Consider the following 18,070-nt stretch of genomic DNA (forward strand, 5'->3'; position numbering starts at 1 on the left):
AACTATTTCCACAATAACTCTCAAAATACTTGGAGTTTTTCTTCTCTGTTTCTTCCGTTTTAAACTACACTTCGACTCTTTCGAAATGGAACAAATTTCAATGAATTCCGAGTTGAATTGAGTGAGTTATGGTCATTCATTCGGAGGTATGTCTGCAAAGTGCTCGATCAAAGCGCGAATCTAACTATTTCCATCTTAACTCTCAAAATATAAGTAGTTTTTCATCTCATTTTCTTCCGTTTTAAACTACACTTCGACTCCTTCGAAATGGAACAAATTTCATTGAATTACGTGTTGAATTGAGTGAGTTATGGTCATTAAATCGGAGGTAGGTCTGTAAACTGCTAGGCGAAAGCGCGAGTCTAACTATTTCTATCATAACTGTTAAAATACTTGGAGTTTTTCATCTCCGTTTCTTTCATTTTCAACTACTCTTCGACATCTTCCAAATGGCATGAATTTGAATAAATTTCGAGTCGAATTGAGTGACTTATGGTCAATGAATCGGAGGTTGGTCTGTAAACTGCTAGACCAAAGCGCGAATCTAACTATTTCCATCTTAACTCTCAAAATACAAGTAGTTTTTCATCTCCATTGCTTCCGTTTTAAACTAAACTTCGACTCCTTCGAAATCGAACAAATGTCATTGAATTACGTATTGAATTGAGTGAGTTATGGTCATTAAATCGGAGGTAGGTCTGTAAACTGCTAAGCGAAAGCGCGAGTCTAACTATTTCTATCATAACTCTTAAAATACTTGGAGTTTTTTATCTCCGTTTCTTTCGTTTTCAACTACTCTTCGACATCTTCCAAATGGCATGAATTTGAACAAATTCCGAGTCGAATTAAGTGACTTATGGTCAATGAAACGGAGGGAGGTCTGTACACTGCTAGACCAAAGCGTGAATCTAACTATTTCCATCTTAACTCTCAAAATACAAGTAGTTTTTCATCTCCTTTGCTTCCGTTTTAAACTACACTTCGACTCCTTCGAAATAAAACAAATTTCATTGAATTACGTTTTGAATTGAGTGAGTTATGGTCATTCACTCGGAGGTAAATCTATAAACTGCTAGGCGAAAGCGCGAGTCTAACTATTTCTATCATAACTCTTAAAATAATTAGAGTTTTTCATCTCCGTTTCTTCCGTTTTCAACTACACTTCGATATCTTCAGAATGGTATGAATTTGAATAAATCCGAGTCGAATTTAGTGACTTATGGTCAATGAATCGGAGGTAGGTGTGTAAACTGCTAGACCAAAGCACGAGTCTAACTATTTCCATCATAACTGTTAAGATACTTCGAGTTTTTCATCTCCGTTTCTTCCGTTTTCAACTACACTTCGACATCTTCCAAATGGCATTAATTTGAATAAATTTTGAGTCGAATTGAGTGGTTTAATGAATCGGAGGTAGGTCCGTAAACGGCGATACCAAAGCCCGAGTCTAAATATGTCCATCATAACTCTTAAGATACTTGGAGTTTTTCATCTCTGTTTCTTTTATTTTCAACTACACTTCGACATCTTCAGAATGACATGAATTTGAATCAATTCCGAGTTAAATTGAGTAAGTTATGGTCAATCAATTGGAGGTTAGTCTGTAAACTGCTAGACCAAAGTGCGAGTCTAACTATTTCCACCATAACTCTCAAAATACCTAGCTTTTTTCAACTCCGTTTCTTCCGTTTTAAACTACACTTCGAGTCCTTCGAAATGGAACAAATTTCAATGAATTTCGAGTTGAATTGAGTGAGTATTGGTCATTCACTCGGAGGTAGATCTGTAAACTGCTAGGCGAAAGCGTGAGTTTAACTATTTCTATTATAACTCTTAAAATAATTAGAGTTTTTCATCTCCGTTTCTTCCGTTTTCAACTACACTTCGATATCTTCAGAAAGGTAAGAATTTAAATAAATTCTGAGTCGAATTGAGTGACTTATGGTCATTGAATCGGAGGTAGGTGTGTAAACTGCTAGACCAAAGCACGAGTCTAACTATTTCCATCATAACTCTTAAGATACTTGGAGTTTTTCATCTCCGATTCTTCCGTTTTCCACTACACTTCGACATCTTCGAAATGGCATGAATTTGAATCTATTTCAAATTTAATTGAGTGAGTTTTAGTCAATCAATCGGAGGTAGGTCTGTAAACTGCTAGACCAAAGCGCGAGTGTAACTATTTCCACAATAAGTCTCAAAATACTTGGAGTTTTTCTTCTCTGTTTCTTCCGTTTTAATCTACACTTCGACTCCTTCGAAATGGAACAAATTTCAATGAATTCCGAGTTGAATTGAGTGAGTTATGGTCATTCACTCGGAGGTAGATCTGTAAAGTGCTAGGCGAAAGCGCGAGGCTAACTATTTCTATCATAACTCTTAAAATAATTAGAGTTTTTCAACTCCGTTTCATCCGTTTTCAACTACACTTCGATATCTTCAGAATGGTATGAATTTGAATAAATTCTGAGTCGAATTGAGTGACTTATGGTCAATGAATCAGAGGTAGGTCTGTAAACTGCTAGACCAAAGCACGAGTCTAACTATTTCCATCATAACTCTTAAGATACTTGGAGTTTTTCATCTCCGTTTCTTCCGTTTTCAACTACACTTCGACATCTTCGAAATGGCATGAATTTGAAATCATTTCAAATTTAATTGAGTGTGTTTTAGTCAATCAATCGGAGGTAGGTCTGTAAACTGCTAGACCAAAGCGCGAGTCTAACTATTTCCACAATAACTCTCAAAATACTTGGAGTTTTTCTTCTCTGTTTCTTCCGTTTTAAACTACACTTCGACTCTTTCGAAATGGAACAAATTTCAATGAATTCCGAGTTGAATTGAGTGAGTTATGGTCATTCATTCGGAGGTATGTCTGCAAAGTGCTCGACCAAAGCGCGAATCTAACTATTTCCATCTTAACTCTCAAAATATAAGTAGTTTTTCATCTCATTTTCTTCCGTTTTAAACTACACTTCGACTCCTTCGAAATGGAACAAATTTCATTGAATTACGTGTTGAATTGAGTGAGTTATGGTCATTAAATCGGAGGTAGGTCTGTAAACTGCTAGGCGAAAGCGCGAGTCTAACTATTTCTATCATAACTGTTAAAATACTTGGAGTTTTTCATCTCCGTTTCTTTCATTTTCAACTACTCTTCGACATCTTCCAAATGGCATGAATTTGAATAAATTTCGAGTCGAATTGAGTGACTTATGGTCAATGAATCGGAGGTTGGTCTGTAAACTGCTAGACCAAAGCGCGAATCTAACTATTTCCATCTTAACTCTCAAAATACAAGTAGTTTTTCATCTCCATTGCTTCCGTTTTAAACTAAACTTCGACTCCTTCGAAATCGAACAAATGTCATTGAATTACGTATTGAATTGAGTGAGTTATGGTCATTAAATCGGAGGTAGGTCTGTAAACTGCTAAGCGAAAGCGCGAGTCTAACTATTTCTATCATAACTCTTAAAATACTTGGAGTTTTTTATCTCCGTTTCTTTCGTTTTCAACTACTCTTCGACATCTTCCAAATGGCATGAATTTGAACAAATTCCGAGTCGAATTAAGTGACTTATGGTCAATGAAACGGAGGGAGGTCTGTACACTGCTAGACCAAAGCGTGAATCTAACTATTTCCATCTTAACTCTCAAAATACAAGTAGTTTTTCATCTCCTTTGCTTCCGTTTTAAACTACACTTCGACTCCTTCGAAATAAAACAAATTTCATTGAATTACGTTTTGAATTGAGTGAGTTATGGTCATTCACTCGGAGGTAAATCTATAAACTGCTAGGCGAAAGCGCGAGTCTAACTATTTCTATCATAACTCTTAAAATAATTAGAGTTTTTCATCTCCGTTTCTTCCGTTTTCAACTACACTTCGATATCTTCAGAATGGTATGAATTTGAATAAATCCGAGTCGAATTGAGTGACTTATGGTCAATGAATCGGAGGTAGGTGTGTAAACTGCTAGACCAAAGCACGAGTCTAACTATTTCCATCATAACTGTTAAGATACTTCGAGTTTTTCATCTCCGTTTCTTCCGTTTTCCACTACACTTCGACATCTTCGAAATGGCATGAATTTGATTCTATTTCAAATTTAATTGAGTGAGTTTTAGTCAATCAATCGGAGGTAGGTCTGTAAACTGCTAGACCAAAGCGCGAGTGTAATTATTTCCACAATAAGTCTCAAAATACTTGGAGTTTTTCTTCTCTGTTTCTTCCGTTTTAAACTACACTTCGACTCCTTCGAAATGGAACAAATTTCAATGAATTCCGAGTTGAATTGAGTGAGTTATGGTCATTCACTCGGAGGTAGATCTGTAAAGTGCTAGGCGAAAGCGCGAGGCTAACTATTTCTATCATAACTCTTAAAATAATGAGAGTTTTTCAAATCCGTTTCTTCCGTTTTCAACTACACTTCGATATCTTCAGAAAGGTAAGAATTTGAATAAATTCCGAGTCGAATTGAGTGACTTATGGTCATTGAATCGGAGGTAGGTGTGTAAACTGCTAGACCAAAGCACGAGTCTAACTATTTCCATCATAACTCTTAAGAAACTTTGAATTTTTCATCTCCGATTCTTCCGTTTTCCACTACACTTCGACGTCTTCGAAATGACATGAATTTGAATCTATTTCAAATTTAATTGAGTGAGTTTTAGTCAATCAATCGGAGGTAGGTCTATAAACTGCTAGACCAAAGCGCGAGTGTAACTATTTCCACAATAAGTCTCAAAATACTTGGAGTTTTTGTTCTCTGTTTCTTCCGTTTTAAACTACACTTCGACTCCTTCGAAATGGAACAAATTTCAATGAATTCCGAGTTGAATTGAGTGAGTTATGGTCATTCACTCGGAGGTAGATCTGTAAAGTGCTAGGCGAAAGCGCGAGGCTAACTATTTCTATCATAACTCTTAAAATAATGAGAGTTTTTCAAATCCGTTTCTTCCGTTTTCAACTACACTTCGATATCTTCAGAAAGGTAAGAATTTGAATAAATTCTGAGTCGAATTGAGTGACTTATGGTCAATGAATCAGAGGTAGGTCTGTAAACTGCTAGACCAAAGCACGAGTCTAACTATTTCCATCATAACTCTTAAGATACTTGGAGTTTTTCATCTCCGTTTCTTCCGTTTTCAACTACACTTCGACATCTTCGAAATGGCATGAATTTCAAATCATTTCAAATTTAATTGAGTGTGTTTTAGTCAATCAATCGGAGGTAGGTCTGTAAACTGCTAGACCAAAGCGCGAGTCTAACTATTTCCACAATAACTCTCAAAATACTTGGAGTTTTTCTTCTCTGTTTCTTCCGTTTTAAACTACACTTCGACTCCTTCGAAATGGAACAAAGTTCAATGAATTCCGAGTTGAATTGAGTGAGTTATGGTCATTCAATCGGAGGTATGTCTGCAAACTGCTAGACCAAAGCGCGAATCTAACTATTTCCATCTTAACTCTCAAAATATAAGTAGTTTTTCATCTCCTTTTCTTCCGTTTTAAACTACACTTCGACTCCTTCGAAATGGAACAAATTTCATTGAATTACGTGTTGAATTGAGTGAGTTATGGTCATTAAATCGGATGTAGGTCTGTAAACTGCTAGGCGAAAGTGCGAGTCTAACTACTTTTATCATAACTCTTAAAATAATTAGAGTTTTTCATCTCCGTTTCTTCGGTTTTCAACTACACTTCGATATCTTCAGAATGGTATGAATTTGAATAAATGCCGAGTCGAATTGAGTGACTTTTGGTCAATGAATCGGAGGTAGGTGTGTAAACTGCTAGATCAAAGCACGAGTCTAACTATTTCCATCATAACTCTTAAGATACTTGGAGTTTTTCATCTCTGTTTCTTTCGTTTTCAACTACACTTCGACATCTTCAAAATGGCATGAATTTTAATCAATTCAGAGTTAAATTGAGTAAGTTATGGTCAATCAATTGGAGGTTGGTGTGTAAACTGCTAGACCAAAGTGCGAGTCTAACTATTTCCACCATAACTCTCAAAATACTTGGCTTTTTTCATCTCCGTTTCTTCCGTTTAAAACTACACTTCGAGTCCTTCGAAATGGAACAAATTTCAATGAATTCCGAGTTTAATTGAGTGAGTTATGGTCATTCACTCGGAGGTAGATGTGTAAACTGCTAGGCGAAAGCGCGAGTCTAACTATTTCTATAATAACTCTTAAAATAATTAGAGTTTTTCATCACCGTTTCTTCCGTTTTCAACTACACTTCGATATCTTCAGAAAGGTAAGAATTTGAATAAATTCCGAGTCGAATTGAGTGACTTACGGTCATTGAATCGGAGGTAGGTGTGTAAACTGCTAGACCAAAGCACGAGTCTAACTATTTCCATCATAACTCTTAAGATACTTGGAGTTTTTCATCTCCGATTCTTCCGTTTTCAACTACACTTCGACATCTTCGAAATGGCATGAATTTGAATATATTTCAAATTTAATTGAGTGAGTTTTAGTCAATCAATCGGAGGTAGGTCTGTAAACTGCTAGACCAAAGCGCGAGTGTAACTATTTCTACAATAAGCCTCAAAATACTTGGAGTTTTTCTTCTCTGTTTCTTCCGTTTTAAACTACACTTCGACTCCTTCGAAATGGAACAAATATCAATGAATTCCGAGTTGAATTGAGTGAGTTATGGTCATTCACTCGGAGGTAGATCTGTAAAGTGCTAGGCGAAAGCGCGAGGCTAACTATTTCTATCATAACTCTTAAAATAATTAGAGTTTTTCATCTCCGTTTCATCCGTTTTCAACTACACTTCGATATCTTCAGAATGGTATGAATTTGAATAAATTCTGAGTTGAATTGAGTGACTTATGGTCAATGAATCAGAGGTAGGTCTGTAAACTGCTAGACCAAAGCACGAGTCTAACTATTTCCATCATAACTGTTAAGATACTTCGAGTTTTTCATCTCCGTTTCTTCCGTTTTCAACTACACTTCGACATCTTCGAAATGGCATGAATTTGAAATCATTTCAAATTTAATTGAGTGTGTTTTAGTCAATCAATCGGAGGTAGGTCTGTAAACTGCTAGACCAAAGCGCGAGTCTAACTATTTCCACAATAACTCTCAAAATACTTGGAGTTTTTCTTCTCTGTTTCTTCCGTTTTAAACTACACTTCGACTCTTTCGAAATGGAACAAATTTCAATGAATTCCGAGTTGAATTGAGTGAGTTATGGTCATTCATTCGGAGGTATGTCTGCAAAGTGCTCGATCAAAGCGCGAATCTAACTATTTCCATCTTAACTCTCAAAATATAAGTAGTTTTTCATCTCATTTTCTTCCGTTTTAAACTACACTTCGACTCCTTCGAAATGGAACAAATTTCATTGAATTACGTGTTGAATTGAGTGAGTTATGGTCATTAAATCGGAGGTAGGTCTGTAAACTGCTAGGCGAAAGCGCGAGTCTAACTATTTCTATCATAACTGTTAAAATACTTGGAGTTTTTCATCTCCGTTTCTTTCATTTTCAACTACTCTTCGACATCTTCCAAATGGCATGAATTTGAATAAATTTCGAGTCGAATTGAGTGACTTATGGTCAATGAATCGGAGGTTGGTCTGTAAACTGCTAGACCAAAGCGCGAATCTAACTATTTCCATCTTAACTCTCAAAATACAAGTAGTTTTTCATCTCCATTGCTTCCGTTTTAAACTAAACTTCGACTCCTTCGAAATCGAACAAATGTCATTGAATTACGTATTGAATTGAGTGAGTTATGGTCATTAAATCGGAGGTAGGTCTGTAAACTGCTAAGCGAAAGCGCGAGTCTAACTATTTCTATCATAACTCTTAAAATACTTGGAGTTTTTTATCTCCGTTTCTTTCGTTTTCAACTACTCTTCGACATCTTCCAAATGGCATGAATTTGAACAAATTCCGAGTCGAATTAAGTGACTTATGGTCAATGAAACGGAGGGAGGTCTGTACACTGCTAGACCAAAGCGTGAATCTAACTATTTCCATCTTAACTCTCAAAATACAAGTAGTTTTTCATCTCCTTTGCTTCCGTTTTAAACTACACTTCGACTCCTTCGAAATAAAACAAATTTCATTGAATTACGTTTTGAATTGAGTGAGTTATGGTCATTCACTCGGAGGTAAATCTATAAACTGCTAGGCGAAAGCGCGAGTCTAACTATTTCTATCATAACTCTTAAAATAATTAGAGTTTTTCATCTCCGTTTCTTCCGTTTTCAACTAAACTTCGATATCTTCAGAATGGTATGAATTTGAATAAATCCGAGTCGAATTTAGTGACTTATGGTCAATGAATCGGAGGTAGGTGTGTAAACTGCTAGACCAAAGCACGAGTCTAACTATTTCCATCATAACTGTTAAGATACTTCGAGTTTTTCATCTCCGTTTCTTCCGTTTTCAACTACACTTCGACATCTTCCAAATGGCATTAATTTGAATAAATTTTGAGTCGAATTGAGTGGTTTAATGAATCGGAGGTAGGTCCGTAAACGGCGATACCAAAGCCCGAGTCTAAATATGTCCATCATAACTCTTAAGATACTTGGAGTTTTTCATCTCTGTTTCTTTTATTTTCAACTACACTTCGACATCTTCAGAATGACATGAATTTGAATCAATTCCGAGTTAAATTGAGTAAGTTATGGTCAATCAATTGGAGGTTAGTCTGTAAACTGCTAGACCAAAGTGCGAGTCTAACTATTTCCACCATAACTCTCAAAATACTTAGCTTTTTTCAACTCCGTTTCTTCCGTTTTAAACTACACTTCGAGTCCTTCGAAATGGAACAAATTTCAATGAATTTCGAGTTGAATTGAGTGAGTATTGGTCATTCACTCGGAGGTAGATCTGTAAACTGCTAGGCGAAAGCGTGAGTTTAACTATTTCTATTATAACTCTTAAAATAATTAGAGTTTTTCATCTCCGTTTCTTCCGTTTTCAACTACACTTCGATATCTTCAGAAAGGTAAGAATTTAAATAAATTCTGAGTCGAATTGAGTGACTTATGGTCATTGAATCGGAGGTAGGTGTGTAAACTGCTAGACCAAAGCACGAGTCTAACTATTTCCATCATAACTCTTAAGATACTTGGAGTTTTTCATCTCCGATTCTTCCGTTTTCCACTACACTTCGACATCTTCGAAATGGCATGAATTTGAATCTATTTCAAATTTAATTGAGTGAGTTTTAGTCAATCAATCGGAGGTAGGTCTGTAAACTGCTAGACCAAAGCGCGAGTGTAACTATTTCCACAATAAGTCTCAAAATACTTGGAGTTTTTCTTCTCTGTTTCTTCCGTTTTAATCTACACTTCGACTCCTTCGAAATGGAACAAATTTCAATGAATTCCGAGTTGAATTGAGTGAGTTATGGTCATTCACTCGGAGGTAGATCTGTAAAGTGCTAGGCGAAAGCGCGAGGCTAACTATTTCTATCATAACTCTTAAAATAATTAGAGTTTTTCAACTCCGTTTCATCCGTTTTCAACTACACTTCGATATCTTCAGAATGGTATGAATTTGAATAAATTCTGAGTCGAATTGAGTGACTTATGGTCAATGAATCAGAGGTAGGTCTGTAAACTGCTAGACCAAAGCACGAGTCTAACTATTTCCATCATAACTCTTAAGATACTTGGAGTTTTTCATCTCCGTTTCTTCCGTTTTCAACTACACTTCGACATCTTCGAAATGGCATGAATTTGAAATCATTTCAAATTTAATTGAGTGTGTTTTAGTCAATCAATCGGAGGTAGGTCTGTAAACTGCTAGACCAAAGCGCGAGTCTAACTATTTCCACAATAACTCTCAAAATACTTGGAGTTTTTCTTCTCTGTTTCTTCCGTTTTAAACTACACTTCGACTCTTTCGAAATGGAACAAATTTCAATGAATTCCGAGTTGAATTGAGTGAGTTATGGTCATTCATTCGGAGGTATGTCTGCAAAGTGCTCGACCAAAGCGCGAATCTAACTATTTCCATCTTAACTCTCAAAATATAAGTAGTTTTTCATCTCATTTTCTTCCGTTTTAAACTACACTTCGACTCCTTCGAAATGGAACAAATTTCATTGAATTACGTGTTGAATTGAGTGAGTTATGGTCATTAAATCGGAGGTAGGTCTGTAAACTGCTAGGCGAAAGCGCGAGTCTAACTATTTCTATCATAACTGTTAAAATACTTGGAATTTTTCATCTCCGTTTCTTTCATTTTCAACTACTCTTCGACATCTTCCAAATGGCATGAATTTGAATAAATTTCGAGTCGAATTGAGTGACTTATGGTCAATGAATCGGAGGTTGGTCTGTAAACTGCTAGACCAAAGCGCGAATCTAACTATTTCCATCTTAACTCTCAAAATACAAGTAGTTTTTCATCTCCATTGCTTCCGTTTTAAACTAAACTTCGACTCCTTCGAAATCGAACAAATGTCATTGAATTACGTATTGAATTGAGTGAGTTATGGTCATTAAATCGGAGGTAGGTCTGTAAACTGCTAAGTGAAAGCGCGAGTCTAACTATTTCTATCATAACTCTTAAAATACTTGGTGTTTTTAATCTCCGTTTCTTTCGTTTTCAACTACTCTTCGACATCTTCCAAATGGCATGAATTTGAACAAATTCCGAGTCGAATTAAGTGACTTATGGTCAATGAAACGGAGGGAGGTCTGTACACTGCTAGACCAAAGCGTGAATCTAACTATTTCCATCTTAACTCTCAAAATACAAGTAGTTTTTCATCTCCTTTGCTTCCGTTTTAAACTACACTTCGACTCCTTCGAAATAAAACAAATTTCATTGAATTACGTTTTGAATTGAGTGAGTTATGGTCATTCACTCGGAGGTAAATCTATAAACTGCTAGGCGAAAGCGCGAGTCTAACTATTTCTATCATAACTCTTAAAATAATTAGAGTTTTTCATCTCCGTTTCTTCCGTTTTCAACTACATTTCGATATCTTCAGAATGGTATGAATTTGAATAAATCCGAGTCGAATTTAGTGACTTATGGTCAATGAATCGGAGGTAGGTGTGTAAACTGCTACACCAAAGCACGAGTCTAACTATTTCCATCATAACTGTTAAGATACTTCGAGTTTTTCATCTCCGTTTCTTCCGTTTTCAACTACACTTCGACATCTTCCAAATGGCATTAATTTGAATAAATTTTGAGTCGAATTGAGTGGTTTAATGAATCGGAGGTAGGTCCGTAAACGGCGATACCAAAGCCCGAGTCTAAATATGTCCATCATAACTCTTAAGATACTTGGAGTTTTTCATCTCTGTTTCTTTTATTTTCAACTACACTTCGACATCTTCAGAATGGCATGAATTTGAATCAATTCCGAGTTAAATTGAGTAAGTTATGGTCAATCAATTGGAGGTTAGTCTGTAAACTGCTAGACCAAAGTGCGAGTCTAACTATTTCCACCATAACTCTCAAAATACTTAGCTTTTTTCAACTCCGTTTCTTCCGTTTTAAACTACACTTCGAGTCCTTCGAAATGGAACAAATTTCAATGAATTTCGAGTTGAATTGAGTGAGTATTGGTCATTCACTATGAGGTAGATCTGTAAACTGCTAGGCGAAAGCGTGAGTTTAACTATTTCTATTATAACTCTTAAAATAATTAGAGTTTTTCATCTCCGTTTCTTCCGTTTTCAACTACACTTCGATATCTTCAGAAAGGTAAGAATTTGAATAAATTCTGAGTCGAATTGAGTGACTTATGGTCATTGAATCGGAGGTAGGTGTGTAAACTGCTAGACCAAAGCACGAGTCTAACTATTTCCATCATAACTCTTAAGATACTTGGAGTTTTTCATCTCCGATTCTTCCGTTTTCCACTACACTTCGACATCTTCGAAATGGCATGAATTTGAATCTATTTCAAATTTAATTGAGTGAGTTTTAGTCAATCAATCGGAGGTAGGTCTGTAAACTGCTAGACCAAAGCGCGAGTGTAACTATTTCCACAATAAGTCTCAAAATACTTGGAGTTTTTCTTCTCTGTTTCTTCCGTTTTAATCTACACTTCGACTCCTTCGAAATGGAACAAATTTCAATGAATTCTGAGTTGAATTGAGTGAGTTATGGTCATTCACTCGGAGGTAGATCTGTAAAGTGCTAGGCGAAAGCGCGAGGCTAACTATTTCTATCATAACTCTTAAAATAATTAGAGTTTTTCAACTCCGTTTCATCCGTTTTCAACTACACTTCGATATCTTCAGAATGGTATGAATTTGAATAAATTCTGAGTCGAATTGAGTGACTTATGGTCAATTAATCAGAGGTAGGTCTGTAAACTGCTAGACCAAATCACGAGTCTAACTATTTCCATCATAACTCTTAAGATACTTGGAGTTTTTCATCTCCGTTTCTTCCGTTTTCAACTACACTTCGACATCTTCGAAATGGCATGAATTTGAAATCATTTCAAATTTAATTGAGTGTGTTTTAGTCAATCAATCGGAGGTAGGTCTGTAAACTGCTAGACAAAAGCGTGAGTCTAACTATTTCCACAATAACTCTCAAAATACTTGGAGTTTTTCTTCTCTGTTTCTTCCGTTTTAAACTACACTTCGACTCCTTTGAAATGGAACAAAGTTCAATGAATTCCGAGTTGAATTGAGTGAGTTATGGTCATTCAATCGGAGGTATGTCTGCAAACTGCTAGACCAAAGCGCGAATCTAACTATTTCCATCTTAACTCACAAAATATAAGTAGTTTTTCATCTCCTTTTCTTCCGTTTTAAACTACACTTCGACTCCTTCGAAATGGAACAAATTTCATTGAATTACGTGTTGAATTGAGTGAGTTATGGTCATTAAATCGGAGGTAGGTCTGTAAACTACTAGGCGAAAGCGCGAGTCTAACTATTTCTATCATAACTGTTAAAATACTTGGAGTTTTTCATCTCCGTTTCTTTCGTTTTCAACTACTCTTCGACATCTTCCAAATGGCATGAATTTGAATAAATTTCGAGTCGAATTGAGTGACTTATTGTCAATGAATCGGAGGTTGGTCTGCAAACTGCTAGACCAAAGCGCGAATATAACTATTTCCACCATAACTCTCAAAATACTTAGCTTTTTTCAACTCCGTTTCTTCCGTTTTAAACTACACTTCGAGTCCTTCGAAATGGAACAAATTTCAATGAATTTCGAGTTGAATTGAGTGAGTATTGGTCATTCACTCGGAGGTAGATCTGTAAACTGCTAGGCGAAAGCGTGAGTTTAACTATTTCTATCATAACTCTTAAAATAATTAGAGTTTTTCATCTCCGTTTCTTCCGTTTTCAACTACACTTCGATATCTTCAGAATGGTATGAATTTGAATAAATTCTGAGTCGAATTGAGTGACTTATGGTCAATGAATCGGAGGTAGGTGTGTAAACTGCTAGACTAAAGCACGAGTCTAACTATTTCCATCATAACTGTTAAGATACTTGGAGTTTTTCATCTCCGTTTCTTCCGTTTTCAACTACACTTCGACATCTTTGAAATGGCATGAATTTGAATCCATTTCAAATTTAATTGAGTGAGTTTTAGTCAATCAATCGGAGGTAGGTCTGTAAACTGCTAGACCAAAGCGCGAGTCTAACTATTTCCACAATAACTCTCAAAATACTTGGAGTTTTTCTTCTCTATTTCTTCCGTTTTAAACTACACTTCGACTCCTTCGAAATGGAACAAAGTTCAATGAATTCCGAGTTGAATTTAGTGAGTTATGGTCATTCAATCGGAGGTATGTCTGCAAACTGCTAGACCAAAGCGCGAATCTAACTATTTCCATCTTAACTCTCAAAATATAAGTAGTTTTTCATCTCCTTTTCTTCCGTTTTAAACTACACTTCGACTCCTTCGAAATGGAACAAATTTCATTTAATTACGTGTTGAATTGAGTGAGTTATGGTCATTAAATCGGAGGTAGGTCTGTAAACTGCTAGGCGAAAGTGCGAGTCTAACTATTTCTATCATAACTCTTAAAATAATTAGAGTTTTTCATCTCCGTTTCTTCCGTTTTCAACTACACTTCGATATCTTCAGAATCGTATGAATTTGAATAAATTCCGAGTCGAATTGAGTGACTTTTGGTCAATGAATCGGAATTAGGTGTGTAAACTGCTAGACCAAAGCACGAGTCTAACTATTTCCATCATAACTCGTAAGATACTCGAAGTTTTTCATCTCCATTTCTTCCGTTTTCAACTACACTTCGACATCTTCGAAATGGCATGAATTTGAATCCATTTCAAATTTAATTGAGTGAGTTTTAGTCAATCAATCGGAGGTAGGTCTGTAAACTGCTAGACTAAAGCGCGAGTCTAACTATTTCCACAATAACTCTCAAAATACTTGGAGTTTTTCTTCTCTGTTTCTTCCGTTTTAAACTACACTTCGACTCCTTCGAAATGGAACAAAGTTCAATGAATTCCGAGTTGAATTGAGTGAGTTATGGTCATTCAATCGGAGGTATGTATGCAAACTGCTAGACCAAAGCGCGAATCTAACTATTTCCATCTTAACTCTCAAAATATAAGTAATTTTTCATCTCCTTTTCTTCCGTTTTAAACTACACTTCGACTCCTTCGAAATGGAACAAATTTCATTGAATTACGTGTTGAATTGAGTGAGTTATGGTCATTAAATCGTTGGTAGGTCTGTAAACTGCTAGGCGAAAGTGCTAGTCTAACTATTTCTATCATAACTCTTAAAATAATTAGAGTTTTTCATCTCTGTTTCTTCCGTTTTCAACTACACTTCGATATCTTCAGAATGGTATGAATTTGAATAAATTCGGAGTCGAATTGAGTGACTTATGGTCAATGAATCGGAGGTAGGTGTGTAAACTGCTAGACTAAAGCACGAGTCTAACTATTTCCATCATAACTGTTAAGATACTTGGAGTTTTTCATCTCCGTTTCTTCCGTTTTCAACTACACTTCGACATCTTTGAAATGGCATGAATTTGAATCCATTTCAAATTTAATTGAGTGAGTTTTAGTCAATCAATCGGAGGTAGGTCTGTAAACTGCTAGACCAAAGCGCGAGTCTAACTATTTCCACAATAACTCTCAAAATACTTGGAGTTTTTCTTCTCTGTTTCTTCCGTTTTAAACTACACTTCGACTCTTTCGAAATAGAACAAAGTTCAATGAATTCCGAGTTGAATTTAGTGAGTTATGGTCATTCAATCGGAGGTATGTCTGCAAACTGCTAGACCAAAGCGCGAATCTAACTATTTCCATCTTAACTTTCAAAATATAAGTAGTTTTTCATCTCCTTTTCTTCCGTTTTAAACTACACTTCGACTCCTTCGAAATGTAACAAATTTCATTTAATTACGTGTTGAATTGAGTGAGTTATGGTCATTAAATCGGAGGTAGTTCTGTAAACTGTTAGGCGAAAGTGCGAGTCTAACTATTTCTTTCATAACTCTTAAAATAATTAGAGTTTTTCATCTCCGTTTCTTCCGTTTTCAACTACACTTCGATATCTTCAGAATGGTATGAATTTGAATAAATTTCGAGTCAAATTGAGTGACTTTTGGTCAATGAATCGGAGGTAGGTGTGTAAACTGCTAGACCAAAGCACGAGTCTAACTATTTCCATCATAACTCTTAAGATACTTGAAGTTTTTCATCTCCATTTCTTCCGTTTTCAACTACACTTCGACATCTTCGAAATTGCATGAATTTGAATCCATTTCAAATTTAATTGAGTGAGTTTTTGTCAATCAATCGGAGGTAGGTCTGTAAACTGCTAGACCAAAGCGCGAGTCTAACTATTTCCACAATAACTCTCAAAATACTTGGAGTTTTTCTTCTCTGTTTCTTCCGTTTTAAACTACACTTCGACTCCTTCGAAATGGAACAAAGTTCAATGAATTCCGAGTTGAATTGAGTGAGTTATGGTCATTCAATCGGAGGTATGTCTGCAAACTGCTAGACCAAAGCGCGAATCTAACTATTTCCATCTTAACTTTCAAAATATAAGTAGTTTTTCATCTCCTTTTCTTCCGTTTTAAACTACACTTCGACTCCTTCGAAATGGAACAAATTTTATTGAATTACGTGTTGAATTGAGTGAGTTATGGTCGTTAAATCGTTGGTAGGTCTGTAAACTGCTAGGCGAAAGTGCTAGTCTAACTATTTCTATCATAACTCTTAAAATAATTAGAGTTTTTCATCTCCGTTTCTTCCGTTTTCAACTACACTTCGATATCTTCAGAATGGTATGAATTTGAATAAATTCTGAGTCGAATTGAGTGACTTATGGTCAATGAATCGGAGGTAGGTGTGTAAACTGCTAGACTAAAGCACGAGTCTAACTATTTCCATCATAACTGTTAAGATACTTGGAGTTTTTCATCTCCGTTTCTTCCTTTTTCAACTACACTTCGACATCTTTGAAATGGCATGAATTTGAATCCATTTCAAATTTAATTGAGTGAGTTTTAGTCAATCAATCGGAGGTAGGTCTGTAAACTGCTAGACCAAAGCGCGAGTCTAACTATTTCCACAATAACTCTCAAAATACTTGGAGTTTTTCTTCTCTGTTTCTTCCGTTTTAAACTACACTTCGACTCCTTCGAAATGGAACAAAGTTCAATGAATTCCGAGTTGAATTGAGTGAGTTATGGTCATTCAATCGGAGGTATGTCTGCAAACTGCTAGACCAAAGCGCGAATCTAACTATTTCCATCTTAACTCTCAAAATATAAGTAGTTTTTCATCTCCTTTTCTTCCGTTTTAAACTACACTTCGACTCCTTCGAAATGGAACAAATTTCTTTGAATTACGTGTTGAATTGAGTGAGTTATGGTCATTAAATCGGATGTAGGTCTGTAAACTGCTAGGCGAAAGTGCGAGTCTAACTATTTCTATCATAACTCTTAAAATAATTAGAGTTTTTCATCTCCGTTTCTTCCGTTTTCAACTACACTTCGATATCTTCAGAATGGTATGAATTTGAATAAATGCCGAGTCGAATTGAGTGACTTTTGGTCAATGAATCGGAGGTAGGTGTGTAAACTGCTAGATCAAAGCACGAGTCTAACTATTTCCATCATAACTCTTAAGATACTTGGAGTTTTTCATCTCTGTTTCTTTCGTTTTCAACTACACTTCGACATCTTCAAAATGGCATGAATTTTAATCAATTCAGAGTTAAATTGAGTAAGTTATGGTCAATCAATTGGAGGTTGGTGTGTAAACTGCTAGACCAAAGTGCGAGTCTAACTATTTCCACCATAACTCTCAAAATACTTGGCTTTTTTCATCTCCTTTTCTTCCGTTTAAAACTACACTTCGAGTCCTTCGAAATGGAACAAATTTCAATGAATTCCGAGTTTAATTGAGTAAGTTATGGTCATTCACTCGGAGGTAGATGTGTAAACTGCTAGGCGAAAGCGCGAGTCTAACTATTTCTATAATAACTCTTAAAATAATTAGAGTTTTTCATCTCCGTTTCTTCCGTTTTCAACTACACTTCGATATCTTCAGAAAGGTAAGAATTTGAATAAATTCCGAGTCGAATTGAGTGACTTACGGTCATTGAATCGGAGGTAGGTGTGTAAACTGCTAGACCAAAGCACGAGTCTAACTATTTCCATCATAACTCTTAAGATACTTGGAGTTTTTCATCTCCGATTCTTCCGTTTTCAACTACACTTCGACATCTTCAAAATGGCATGAATTTGAATATATTTCAAATTTAATTGAGTGAGTTTTAGTCAATCAATCGGAGGTAGGTCTGTAAACTACTAGACCAAAGCGCGAGTGTAACTATTTCTACAATAAGTCTCAAAATACTTGGAGTTTTTCTTCTCTGTTTCTTCCGTTTTAAACTACACTTCGACTCCTTCGAAATGGAACAAATTTCAATGAATTCCGAGTTGAATTGAGTGAGTTATGGTCATTCACTCGGAGGTAGATCTGTAAAGTGCTAGGCGAAAGCGCGAGGCTAACTATTTCTATCATAACTCTTAAAATAATTAGAGTTTTTCATCTCCGTTTCATCCGTTTTCAACTACACTTCG

This window comes from Tasmannia lanceolata, unplaced genomic scaffold (genome assembly GCF_043159265.1).
Source record: "Tasmannia lanceolata isolate RefF3 unplaced genomic scaffold, GAP_Taslan_0.1 ptg000018l, whole genome shotgun sequence".
Taxonomy (NCBI): Eukaryota; Viridiplantae; Streptophyta; class Magnoliopsida; order Canellales; family Winteraceae; genus Tasmannia; species Tasmannia lanceolata.